Genomic DNA, 14,879 nt, shown 5'->3' on the forward strand with positions numbered 1-14,879 from the left:
ACCTGACCCAACTTAAGGATTTTAATGTGCCCCCTCTTCCATAACCTTCAGTGAAAGGAACTAAAATGTTGCACAGTCAGGACAAAATCCCGTCATCGTGACAGCCTCTCCAATGTCCTTTCCTGGTTTCTCGGCTAGATTTTCAGGGCTCTTATTATTTTAAAAGTTAGCTTGCAAAGAGTCTCAATTGCTAATTGGAACATCTAGTTAATTTATAACACTTTTAGTGGAATTTGCTAGGGTGCAGTTCTGCACTTGAAGATAGAGCCTTGGAAATAATTGTTAAATCCAGGGCCATTGCAAAAGGCTTGCTTTCAGACTATTCCATCTCTTGAAGCAAATAAAGCAGAGAAAGAAAAGCTAATGAAAGGGCTTTCTCACAATTTGCTATTTTTTTTTCAAGAAATAAATTTATCATTGCTCTTCTCTCAAGCAGAGAGTAAGGGAAACAGACAAGGAAAGAGACAAATAGAAATGGCACATCGTAGAAAGTTTCTCAATCCTTTTTGCAAAGAGAAAAAAAACAGCCAACGCAAATAAACTAACTTCATCTTAGAGAATAAAATATCAAATCTAAATGTGGCCATTGGTGTTGCTGAGGATGTGCCATTGCAAGGGGCTAGTTCTCAGAGTTTTCTCGTTTTTTCCCTCTGGCAGTTACCCTGTCCATGGACAAAGGGAAAGTGAACTAAAGGAATTCTAGCCACAAGGGCAGGATAAACTCTTTCGACTTTTACTATAACCCTGCTTGGTAAGCAGCAACGTGTCCATCTTGAGAGGCAAGCCTTCTGCTGGCTGATGGCAGTCCTGAACTAGACACGGCAATGGTCCAGAGAATGCCAAATCTCTCTTTTTCTCTACCATATCCTCCCTGGTATCGATGCTGTGGAGACGACAGCATTTCACACACACTGGCAAAGCTATCTGTGACAGTCATCATTAATATGAATTAGTGTTTGTGGAGGACTCTGAAGTGTGTAGGAAGGGCTGTTCTTACACATTGTCTCTTTTTTCTTTCTCTGAGAAAAGGTCAATATTACTATCATTATTTTGCAGGTGACCATATTGAGTGTCAACCTGAGTCCATGTTCCAAACCTTTTCCATCACATTGCCTAGAGATCCAACTGTGCTTCTGATCCCCTGTCATCATGTGTACTGAATTCTAGGAAATTGTATGCCCTGTTGCTACTATTGATGAGATTCAGTATAGTTTATAGAAAATTATCTTAAACAAATAGTACTTACTCAAACAGAATATTCTAGATTCTCGGTACAGAAAATTTTGTGGAGAACCATGAGAAGTAATGCACTGAAAAGCAATTGTAGGAAAGAGAGGATACTTTATTGTATTTCGATCTTGTGGCTGACTGTTCTTCCCTGTAAAGTGTGAGCATCAGAATTTACATAATAAGTGCCTTTTAAGCTCCAGCTGATTTAAATATTTTTCTTTAGCAATATCTGAAGGAGTTATTTATCTCCAGATTTTTCTGAAAGACAACAAAGATTTCCTGAAAATACTCTATCTAAATAACATTATAAAAAACTTTCTTCTTGGTTAAATCAAACATAATGAAGTTGGAACGAGCACTAGGTAATATAAAATCTTAACCTCCAGCCCCTTCTCACTTAGTAACTAGTGAAAACTGTAGCTAGAAATGGGCACAGGAGATTTCTGTGTATGGTCTTGTTTAAATTTGTTTTTTAATTAAAATTTTCTGGATAATTATCAGTAAAAAAACATCTTGTAAAGTCATGAAAGAAGCAGTGGCCACAGCAGAGATTTTCAAAAGAAACCCATAGCCTGTATATACCACCAAGGGAAATAATAAGCCCAGAAAGTATACTATTTACTACTTACTGTCACATCATTCCAGGGTGGTGAGAGGCATTACTGTTCTTTTATTTTTATTCTTATATATTTTTTTAGAGTGAAGGAGAGAGTGGGGGAGAGGTTCAGAGGGAGAAAGAATCTTAAGCAGGCTCTACGCTCAGTGTGGAGCCTGACCCGGGGCTCGATCCCACAAACTGTGAACTGAAATCAAGACTGAGCCGAAATTAAGAGTCAGACGCTTAGCTGACTGAGCCATCCAGGCACCACTCTTGGTTGTCTTGCATAATCAGGCAAAATACAAGAAAACAAAGTACAAGATATAGATATATAGATGATGCAGATATAGATATACATATATATATTAGACATAAGCACATATACAAAGAGCACATATGGCTCGTGAGGTTTTCATTAATGTGCGTAATATGTTCCTGTGCATCACAGGTAAGGAGGTCACAAATTCCGTTTGTGCTGATTATTCTAGGGCCCCATTAAACACACAGAATGCCATTAATGATAACGGCTTCTTACTTTCTCAAAGACGTCATAGATTAGACAAAATAATATATATACATACTCTGTTCATGGGAATTGAAGAAAATAATTGAGCATTTGACACTTAAAGAGCTGTTATATTATAAACTTTGTTGTAAAAAAAAAAAACCTTTTGAAATAGAAAAGCATCAGGAGTTGTGCAAATAATTGGTGTATCAACTCAGGATAGAAACAAACCCTGAGTTTGTTTAGAAATGAAGTTAGACTGTGTATGGAATAAAGCAGATCGTCCATGCTGGAGTTCCTTGGGTATCCAAATATAACAGACAACTCTAATTACAGAGAGAAGCTTCAAGTTGTCATCCTGTGCAAGAATTTTTAAAGTAAGAAGCTGAATCTAGTACTATAACTTTGTGTGAAGTTGGAAAATGTTTGACTAAATCAGTAGATACTGGCCAGATTTCCTCCAGTTAATGATCAGAATATCTAAGAGAACTGTGTGGGTCAGTGACTTAGATCTGCAATTCACTCATTTGCAATATCCTCAGTACATTTCACTGAGCGAACAGTAAACAGATCTTTCAGAGACATATACATATTTGGAAATATAAATAATAAATCACTTCTAACAGCTAAATTGAGTTTCACACATACTTGTAGAGTGTCAGCCTAGGTATTGAGATTTATAACAGTTGTCTATTTGCATAATATGCCCCAATGTGCATTTGAAGTAAATTCAGTATGATCTTAATGCCAAGAAATTAGTCTATCATCTCATAAGGACAGATCACCAGTATGTTACGAGGGAAAACGAAAGGCTAAACTGAGACACAGGTCACCTAAAATAAGTTCATCAGGATAAAAACAAAATAAATTCTGAATGTGGATTATAGGTCTATGGTCTCAGAAACATCTACTCATTTAAAATAGTCTCTTTCTGGGGTGCCTGGGTGGCTCAGTCAGTTAAGCATCCTACTTCACCTCAGGTCATTATCTCACAGTTTGTGGGTTTGAGCCCCGCATCGGGCTCTGTGCTGACAGCTAGCTCAGAGCCTGGAGCCTGCTTCAGATTCTGTGTCTCCCTCTCTCTCTGCCCCCTCCCACTCATACTCTGTCTCTCTCTGTCTCAAAAAAAATAAAAATTTTAAAAAAAGTATCCACAAGCATTTGCTTAGTAGTTTATGGGACTTATCAAAATCTCTTTGCAATCACCATATTAGTTGCTCTCATTTTCTTCTCCTGCTCTGTTTGCATGCTCCATGAGCAAAGCCATTTGCACAGCCCCAGATGCTGTCACCGTACAGCTTGGGGTCATCTGTGTGTTGATCTAGTTGTTATATCCTGAGTTTCCTACAGCCTCCAATCCTGGGGACACTACTACATTCTGGGAAAAGAGGGAAAACTCATGTGTTTGGCTCCTGAATCCTCTTTACTAGTTCCATCTGCATCCTCCCCTAACTTCTCATCTCTAGAATGTCTACCTCAGCACACTTATTGTGCTATAGAAGCCTTTCTATTCTAGTATACACTTCTTTTCCTTTTTCAACTCAATTCCTCACTGCTAGCATGGAAGAACATCATCTCTCTTCACTTAGCTGCAGATAAGTCTTCCATGCATATATAAGTATATAGAAACAAATTCTGGCATTTGTTTGAAAAGAGAGGGAGGTAAGGGCTGGGGTTATCAGGGTGTCAAAGGTACCTTGTGATTCAAGAACATGAACACATCTTCAGTAAAATATAATGTGGTCCATAGAAGTGAATCTTACAGATATATATTTACAGTGCCAATATATTTGCAGATTGAGATATGACTTCACAATTTGTGTGTCTCAAATTATTACTTTATATGTAGTAAATATATACAATGGAATATTATTTAGCCATAAAAAAGAATGAAAGTTTGCCATTCACAATGATGTGGTTGGAGCTAGAGAGTCTTTGCTAAGTGAGTCAGTCAGAGAAAGACAAATGCCATATAATTTCATTCATATGTTGAGTTTAAGAAAAACAAACATGGGGGGATAAAGAAAAGGCAAATCAAGAAACAGACTTTAAGAGAACACACTGAGGGTTACTGAAGGGGAGATGGATGAGGAAATGGGCTAGATGGGTAATGGGTATTAAGGAGTATACTTGTGATGAATACATCACTGGGTGACGTATTATGTGATGAATTACTAAATTCTACACTGATACTAATATTACACTATATGTTAACTAACTAGAGTTTAAATAAAAACTTAGAAAGGAAAAACATTATTACTTTTGTTTTGATAATATTTTAAATAGACTATTCACTTTCCTGACTTCTTAAATAGAATACAATAAACAAAACTTGATTTTTGGTTGACTATAAAATATATCCCAGGCCTGCCCTTATTTTATGGTGTTTTGCTTTATTGTGCTTTCCAGGTACTTCATTGTTCACAAATTGAAGGTGTGTAGCAGCCCTGTGTTGAGCAAGTCTGTCAAGGCCATTTTTCCAACAGCATTGCTCACTTCATGTGTCTATCCTACATTTTGGTAATTCTTATGAAATTTCCATTTTTTTCATTATTATTATATGTGTTATGGATTTCATTATTATTTTGTTTGTCTGTAATCAGTGATCTTCGGTATTACTATTGTTAATTATTTTGGGGGCCATCACTGCTTCCCTACAAGATGGTGAATTTAATTTATTTGTGTTGTGTCTGTTGTGATTGCTTCATCGACTGGCTATCCCCCCACTTACCTCCCTCCTTGAGCATCCTTATTCCATGAGACACACAATATTAAAATGAGACCAATTAATAACCTCGCAATGGTCTCTAAGTGTTCATATGAAAGAGTCACTTGTCTTTCACTTTAAATCAAAAGCTAGAAATGACTGAGCTTAGGGAGGAAGCCATGTTGAAAGCTGAGACAGGCCAAAAGCTAGGCCTCTGGTGCCAAAGAGTGAGCGAAGTTGTGAATACAAAGGAAAAGTTCTTGAGGGAAGTTAAACCTTTACACCAGTGAACATGCAAGTGATAAGAAAGCAAAATAGCCTCACTGCTGCTATGGAGAAAGTTTGAGTGGTCTGGATAGAAGATCAAACCAGCTACAACAGCCTCTTATACCAAAGCCTAATTCATGGCAGGGCCCTGAGTCTCTTCAATTTTGTGAAGGCTGAGAGAAGTGAGGAAGCTACAGAAGAAAAGTCTGAAGCTAGTGCAGGCTGGTTCATGCGGCTTAAGGAAAGCAGCCTTAACCGTAACATAAAGTGTAAAGTGAGGCAGCAAATGCGTATGTAGAAGCAGCTTCAAATTATCCAGAAGATCCAGCTAAGATAGTTAATGAAGGTGGCTACCCTGAAAGTAGATTTTTAAAAAATTATGTTTATTTTTGAGAGAGAGATAGAGTGCGAATGGAAGTGGGGCAGAGAGAAAGTGTGACACAGAATCCAAAGCAGGCTCCAGGCTCCGAGCCCTCAGCACAGAGCCCGATGTGGGGCTCGAACCCACAGACCATTAAATCAAGACCTGAGCTGAAGTCAGATGCTCAACTGACTGAGCCACCAAGGTGCCCCGAAAGGTAGATTTTTTTTTTAACAACAAATTTTCAGTGTATCTGCAAGAAGTTGTCTCTAATTTGGTCTTTGCTGGATTCTTTTTGAAAGGATCAGTTTTATTAAACAGTCATGGCTTCTAGTCAGTTCTGAACAACAGAAAACAGAATCAAAACCGCTGAACCCATTTTCGTTAAAATTTATATGCAGAGACATGAGGGTTAGAAGTTCTCCATGGTTACCTTTAAATTAAATTATTAACAGAAAAGATGACAATGTAACTATAACAAAAACAATGAAACTGAAAATAGAGGTATTTGAATAGCACATTGGCATACATCATGCCATGTAATGAAAAGTTCACAGATATTAAAGCATAATAATAATGACGCTTAGGCTAGAGTTAGCTTAATTACATGTCTGTAATTAATTCTGTTCACACCACAGAGGTTTCACCAGATGTATTTTTCATCTGTTTTTTTCCCCTGATTTTTAGTATTTACTTTCAGGTTATTTTCTGTATAACAGTCATATTATTAAATATGGACATTGGAAAAAGCCTTTGGGTTAGCAAAACAGAAAACAATCTGAAACTAAGAATTAGGCAGCCATATTGGATTGCCACTATTGTGAGACTAGCACCATTTTTGTGACATTTGTCTCTCCCTGAGGAGTACAAATGTCTGAGGAGGAGGTGCCATATAATGTTTTGTGACAATAGCATTCTTTGGTCTGTATTGAGTATAATGCCTTATATTTCAGATATGGAAATCTTTCCATCTAAAGAAATTGAGAGCATTGTACAGAAAGGCATGAAAGCAAGATTTCTTCAATACAAACACCTCTGCACAGAATCTACAATTTAAAAGAATCCCAGGGCACACATTTCTATTCTACAAATGTTTTCTCTGCATATATCTTGAGATTTCTTTAATTAAATCAGAGTTTTTGGGGGTAACTAATGTAACACTGAGGAAGCCTCCCTATCTCCAGACTTATACCATGTTGGTGACATCTGTCAGCACCTATTTCCACTGCCCATAATTGTGTATCCATGGAAGTAAAGGTTAGCTCATTGTACATTTTCTCTCTTTCAAAAATAAAAAAAATGTGATAGAATGGAGAATATAATGTAATTTTGTGGTTGCTGATACTAATAATATAATTAAAGAAAATACTTAAGTTAGATCACTTCTGCCTAGATTACTTAGGAAAGGTATCACACTTGACTGGACAAGGACCTAAGGTATCTGGAAATGTTTCTCATACTCATACCTAGTGTCTGAGTTCCCTACTGAATGACATACCAAATATTGTGTCTGCTTTTATCATCATGAATGCCTTCAGGATTTTCTCTAACAGACTTTGTCAAATTATTATTGTAAATTTCTGCTGTGATTTATAAGAGCATTTAGTGCATTTTCCCATTCGAAGGAAATATTAGTAAGAGCAGTTATATGGAAACTTCTAAAAGAGACAGGATGAGATTTTTTTTCTCTCTTAAATGTATTGATTTACGTGTGTGTGTGTGTGTGTGTGTGTGTGTGTGTGTGAGGATGCACCTGAGAACAAATGAGAAGAAGACCATCCTCAGAGTGGTATCCGCTTCTCACTGTGGCATGAAGGCCTATTTCCATCATTGAAAAGAGGAGTTCTGATGTGCAAAATTATCTGTGAGATAATAATCTGTGAGATAACATTGCCCAGATAAAGCATTGATTTTTGAGGGCCCAAGAGGCTGAAGGCTTCACTCGAAAGACAAATTCCCCCTGCTTCTGCTCCTGTGCTTTCTGGGTGACCAGGCTGTATGACATTCCATGCGAAGTGAAGAAGTTCATCCATACCCACAAACAAGGCTTTTCTTTTCTTTCTTTTTTTTTAAGTTTATTTATTTATCTTTGAGAGAGAGACAGAGACAGAGACAGAAAGACAGAGAAAGTGGGAGAGGGGCAGAGAGAGAGAGGGTAGAGAGAATCCCAAGCAGACTCCACACTGTCAGCACAGAGCTGGAGGTGAGGCTCAAACCCACAAACAGTGAGATCATGACCTGAGCCAAAACCAAGGGTTGGATGCTTAACTGCCTGAGTCATCCCAGCACTCCAAAACAGTGCTTTCATGAGGGATATTGAATTTGGTGTCTGGAAGAGAGGTCTTCGTCAGGCAACCCAGAAAGAGCTCCTAAAGTTGATTTTCAGAGAACAGATTGGTCCCTGCATTCCATTCACTTTTCTAGCCTTAAATATTTATTTCACAAACAATCTTTCTGTGTGACTCAGAATTCTAAATTAAAAGTTATCTGTTTTAATATCATGGACATTTATTTCATAATACTTATCATGAAATTTGTGGTTCCGTGTGGTCAGAGACCATTTCTAATTGCTTTACACCTGTCTACCCAGTGATAAGCTAATTTTGCTACTTAGATGTCCATCTTAGATACTCAAAATTTTTTTACATACTAATTGACTAAATGAATGAATTATTGAATGAATTAATAAAATAACCCCTATGTCTCTTCCACTTAACAAAATTGTGACAATCTTTCAAATCCTGGCTAGAGTTACCTCTTTCACTCCAATCCCACACTAATTAATCAATTCAAAACACTTTACCATGTAAGAGTAGCAAAGCTACTGGGTAATGTACACTCTACTCATTTATCTCACTTATATTTTTTCATTAATCATTTATTGCTTTCTATTATTAATTCCTTCTTATATATGGTTTATATCTATACTTAAATTATTAAATACTAGAGTATATAGTCTGAATCTTACAAGAAACCAGATATTTACATATCGACTCTTGTTATTTAAAGAAGACATTTTCCCCATAGAATATGGCATGAGCTTAGCTTTTACTCATACTCTCCTATTAATTACCACATCCTCATTGCAATATGTGGGGGCCTTCATTTTTACTCATATAGCCTCTAAAGTGTGAATATTTCTGTGTGTGGAGAGGGGTATCACTAGGAATCTTGGGATTAGGAATGAAAGGATACATGTATAACCAATTTTGTACTATTTTATTGACAGCAAATAAGAATAAAAGTGTCAGCTAGAAAATAAAATGTGTTTATTTCAAAATCATGCTAATTCTATGAAATTTTGGCCCTGTAACAGAGAATCTAATCTCACAAACTTCTGTATTTGTTAACTCATTAATCAAGACAACAATTTTCATTTAGACAAATCACTACCTCTGCAAAGAGCCATCAGTTGGCGCAATTCCAAGAGACTCTTTTTCATTAGCTATTGTGTGTAAATAGCAGCCGTTTCACCTCCCCTGCCACACCAGCCTGCCCCTGAATAGATGATCACATGAGAGGTATCCAAGACGGAATGTAAAAGCTTTACTTTTGAGAAAGAAACTCACATAAATCACAGTCCATGAGTTCTCACGCCTTTTTCTTTCTTTCTTCTCTAACATTTTTACACAGATATATTAACATAATTTATAATTCATAATTTTATAGTTATTTGATTTTGAATCATCCTCAATGAAATTAACTTATAATATTATCTTCTCAGAGTCCATTCCAGCCCTTGGCACATAGTAGGTATTAAATAATTATCTGAATATCATACCCATCAGAGGAATTACCAAACAGCATGGTCACTAACTGTATTGTATATACACATATATATTTTCAGATCTTTTTAAATTCTAACTGTAACTAAAACCCAACCAGAAAAGCAATCTTTGTAACCAATTAAATATCCCAAGGCATTATAAAGACCTATTTAAAGTAAATAATTAGTGATTTAGTGCAACCAATTTCTTTATATGTCAGACTGGGAAATTAATAAGGTGAAAATAAATCTTGTGATAACACAGGCCTGCCTTTTATCAATGTCTAAATATTTTATTTTACTAAAAGAAAAAGTTTATCTCATTTTGCTGTTATCCAATATAGTCATTATATATTGTGAACAATATTTACTATATATTCAAAAGGAGTAGGAGCAATACTTAACAAAAAAAGGTCTTCTGGAATATCATAACTTGTAGTTTTGAAACGGTAATAACTGAATAAAAAGTTACCAATGTTGCCCAGATTCATTAAAGTTTCTAGAATATACACTTTTGTACATAGTTTGTATTTGATAAATATAGTTCAAACATATAGAAAATAACATACATTCACCCATGTAGCTATTTCACTGTATTTGCTCACTCCTCTCTCCCTTTCTTCTTTATATATTCTCCAACCTTTTTTTTCTCAAAGTAACCAGTTTTGATGTTTATTTATTTTGAGAGAGAAAGAGGCAGAGCATAAGCAGGGAAGGAGCAGAGAGGAGACCCGGAGACACAGAATCCCAAACAGGCTCCAGGCTCCAAGCTGTCAACACAGAGCCCAATGTGGGACATGAAATCAGGAACCCAGATCATGACCTGAGCTTAGCTGACTGAGATGTACAGGCACCCACGGTAACCAAACTTTTGAAATTGGTGCACTTGTTTTATGCTTGTACTAAGGTGACATGATAGAAACTGTATTTATTAGTCTCTGCCTCCAGTTCCTGGCACAGAGCTCCTAAAACCTTTCTTTCCTAAAACCTCACTTTCCTAAGTGAGAAGAGCGCTGTAAACATCTTTTGTTCTATTAACTCTGTGTGGGCTCTTGCATGGCTCCTCAATGGGGACTGGTCACCAGAAAGACTGAGGCATGAGTGGAAAATAATTTCCCAGCCTCCAGAGAGGAGAGAGGAGATGGAAATGGAGCAAAACAGTGACCATGCCTGTGTGAAGAAGCCTCCATAAAATCCCAATAAGATGTGTTCAAACTGCTTCTTGGCTGGCCGACACATCCACACGGAGAGAGTGGCATACCCAAACTCCACAGGACCCTCAGGACCTTACCCTCGGTGTCTCTTCATTTCTATCCTTTATCATATCCTTTACCGAACTGGGAAACATAAGTAAGTATTATCCTGAGTTCTGTGAGCCACTCTAACAACTCAACTGAAATTGAGAAAGGGGTCAAAAGAATCTCTGGTTGAAAGCCATATCAGATAGAAGTGGTGAATAACCTGAGAACCTACTCCTTATGACTTACGTCTGAAGTAAAGGGGGAGGAGGGCACAGTCTTGTGAGACCAAGCCCTTAACCTGTGGTGTCTGACACCATCTCCAGGTAGATAGTATTAAACCTGAGTTAAATTATAGGACTTAAATCATATATATATATATATATATATATATATATATATATATATATAATATATATAAAATATACATATTATATTCTTACAACATATACTGTTTTTTATCATATAAGAGCGACATAAAATATAATAAATTCTATATATGTTTTGGTATTTGGGACAAATATACAATCCAGGTTGATTTCAAAATAAACACACAATACATATATTTTTAACTGTATAAGTGCTTCCCCCCAGAAAAGAGAAGTGTTATAATAAGAACTCATTTACGAACATTTATTCTGTACTAAGCAATAGTCTAAGTGTATTACTTGAGTCCTCTCCTTATTCTTCACAATAAACCTAAGAGGTAAGCACTATAAATTTCCCAATTTACAACAAATTAAAAGGAGACAATTAGAAATTAGTATTTGTCTATGGTCACCTCTGCTAGACCTGAGGTTCAAAACTTAGCAGACAGACTCCAGAATATTCTCGGTTAACCACTTTATTATAAAATAAAGTTCAATTGTGTGAACTACCAAATATTTGTTAATATTTAGAGACTGGTATAATAGACTGTAGTAGTTATAAGAAAAAAACTAACTTATTAAAATTGAGTTCTATACTCTTGATATTCAATGCTTCGTAGATATGAGATCCCTTTGAAAACCTGGTCTATACTGTGGGCTTTATCTTCAGAGATTTGGATATAAATACATGAGTATGTACACATACATGTATAAGTATACATTAATTTGTGTTATATTTTAGAGTTTCCTCAGACAGCCTAAGCAGCAATTTATGAAAATAGAATTAAACAAATATTATGCATATTAGTTCTTTCCTAATAATTTTTATTATTTATAATATTTTAGTTTTAGCTATAAAATATTTTTAGATTGATTTATTATCTATTTTTTAGAACATAATTTTCTACTAGCAGATTGTATAAATAATGTTTAGGTAACTCTCAAAGATTGTGTAGTTTAATTCCAATATAAACATTCTGAAGGGTAAAAGGCAGCCCAAGTATTTTGGGTTTGAGGATACTTTTGTGGGCTAGCTTGAAACTGTGGCTACTTTCAATAGCATTTTCTTTTCTTTAAATATTTGGATTCATTTTTGAGAAAGAGAGAGTCAAGAAATCATTGGCTTCAAAATAATCTACCTCAAATCTTAGATTACCAAGTTTCTCTGTAATTCCCGGTTTTCAATTAAGAACTGAAAATCTTCTACTTGTCCTCAATCACTGTTTTGTTCATGGTAAGAATGCAGTGTAAGTCGAGAGTAATAATATGACAATGGCCAAATAGCTTTAAATTTGTAGTGTGTGATCCTTGTGAGAGTAATAAAACAACAGTTGTTGAGTATTTTTTGGAAAATGCACTTGACCATAGACATCCTCCCATGGTCCCTTTGAAGTCCTAATTCGCTTCTATTTGAAGGAACTCAAAATGTACATAATGGAGTTAAAAATTCAAAAATCCATACCCTTAAAAATGTTTAATTATGCTTTAGTAGTAACTTTTTAAAAAGTTTTGTTACATTTTGACAGAGTAAAACACTGCATTTATCAAGGGCATTCTTTCTTACTTACAAACGTTTTCAAACCTGTAGCAGCTGGACAATTCTTAATCGACTTGAAAGTGAGGGTAAATAGGGTTGTCATAATCAATCAATCAATCAATCAATCATTCTCCTTTTAACCAAAGTAGTATCTTGTGGCTGTAATAGAAGGAGCATATTATCCCCTGAAACATTGTATTCACCAGCCATATTTTGGATACAAAGTTCTTTCATTGATATGTAAGCACTTCTAGTATAAGTGTTTACAGGGTTTAATTAAGAAAACATGGGGCATTTGGGTGGCTCAGTCAGTTGAGCATCAAACTTCAGCTCAGGTTATGATCTTGTCATTCCCAAGTTCAGGCCCCACGTTGGGCTCTGTTCTGACAGCTTAGAGCCTGGAGCTTGTTTCGAATTCTGTGTCTCCTTCTCTCTCTCTGCCCCTCACCCACCCACACTCTGTCTCTCTTTATCTCAAAAATAAAAATAAAAACATTTAAAAAAGAAAACATTATCAGTTTCTATGTCTGTAAATTGGGAAGAAGTATAACTGGTATAACTACTTCCTAGGGTTTTTGTGAAAAACTACCTGGGTCAGAATCTGCACCAACTCAGTATTCAATAAGATAGACTAACAGTATTTTGCTGCTCTTATTATTATTACCTGTACCTTTCAGTTTGTGCCTCTGTGGCATAATCAGTCCTTCCAGTTTCCTAGAGATATACTTGACATACAGCACTGCATGTGTTTAGGAGACACAGCATCACGATTTGATTTACATATATCATGAAATAATTACAAGTTTACTTAACAGCAGTATCTCATATAGTTACAAAAATATTTTTTCTCGTGATAAAAACTTAGAATTTACTATCTTAACTTTCATTTATAGGAAAAATATGGAACAGTTCACAAATTTGTGTGTCATCCTAATGAAGGGCCATGCTAATCTTTTCTCATTTCAGTTCTATTATATGGACAGCCAAAGCGAGATACACACACTCTCTCACACACACACACACACACACACACACACGCGTGAGCGCGTGCGCATGTGCACACACACACAATGCCTATTTCAGTAGACCTTCCATTTTCCATCTTTGTCAGACAAAACAATTCTTTTCAAGAAATTCTTTCTTAACAGCAAATTAAGTAGTGAGGAAGTAAGATTCTGTGGTATATTTTAGCAATCAACAAAAGATGAGAGTCTTCTGAATTATTTGTTTTAGGTCTTAAAATTTAAACATTGGACATTTGCTCCCCTTGATCATCTTTTAAGATCAAATAATAAACAGTTTGATTTGACATACTTCCTCTTTGGTGTTTCATACATCTGTTAAAACATAACAAATAGGGGTAGCACTTAAGGAGAATCTGGAGAAGATGTATATAAATAAATGGAATTTCAACTTGAAAGTTACTAATTGCTCTTTGGTATTAATATGGATGTAATATGTTTATTATTGGATCTTTCTTCCAAATAACTACAGTCTATTTAAACTGTAATTATTTGCACTACAAGTGGCTCCATAATCACAATAATCTCTTAGGTACAAAAGCTACATCATAGCCAATGTGTATCACTATCACTATTATTAAATGCAACTAGCTTATTAAAGTATAGCCAGCTTATTAAATGTTATATATTTCTGAATTTTTAAATATAATTTATTGTCAAATTAGCCAACACACAGTGTATACAGTGTGCTCTTGGCTTCAGGAGTAGATTCCCATTATTCATCAGTTACATACAACACGCAGTACTCATCCCAACAAGTGCCCTCCTCAATGTCCATCACTCAGTTTCTCTGTCCCCCATCTCCTCACCTCCATCAATATCTGAAGTTTTTAAGACTCAGTTCCATTATCCATAGAGTCAAAAATTTTCCCAAATAATGTTGTGTTTGAAGTGTTTAACCTTTAACATAGGGCCGGCTTCTTTTTAACTTAAAGGTTTTGTCCTATTTCTTTTCAGCATACTTCATATCTATCTATTTTCCATTCAAATAAGTGCATTTAAGCAAATAAATTGTTTTCCCAGCATATAATAGAGGTAGTAACCATCTGCTTCTATTAATTTGCTTACTGAAAACTATTTCTCTGTAGCATATGAATAGGTTTTAATACACCGAGGGCTTGTATTGACTCATAAAACAGAAGATGGACAGTTAGTAATATACCAAAGTATCCACCTTCCTTACAAACTCCAAGTATTTCTGTTGCTTTCATGATAGCTTTTTTTGACTCCAGTTTTCAATGTCATTGCCCATCAGGATTGGTAATAAGCTCTTTTTCTCA

The 14,879-nt window shown here is 35.7% G+C and overlaps 1 non-coding gene across 1 annotated transcript; it reads right to left on the minus strand.

Annotated features, from left to right (window-relative positions):
- Positions 1-13,471: 13,471 nt before the first annotated feature.
- Positions 13,472-13,576, minus strand: LOC120226292. The gene has a single exon (XR_005526986.1). It is a non-coding gene; the product is annotated as a U6 spliceosomal RNA (small nuclear RNA).
- Positions 13,577-14,879: the final 1,303 nt, after the last annotated feature.

Source organism: Hyaena hyaena, unplaced genomic scaffold, assembly GCF_003009895.1.
Source record: "Hyaena hyaena isolate Hyena2069 unplaced genomic scaffold, ASM300989v1 scaffold_1668, whole genome shotgun sequence".
Classification (NCBI taxonomy): domain Eukaryota; kingdom Metazoa; phylum Chordata; class Mammalia; order Carnivora; family Hyaenidae; genus Hyaena; species Hyaena hyaena.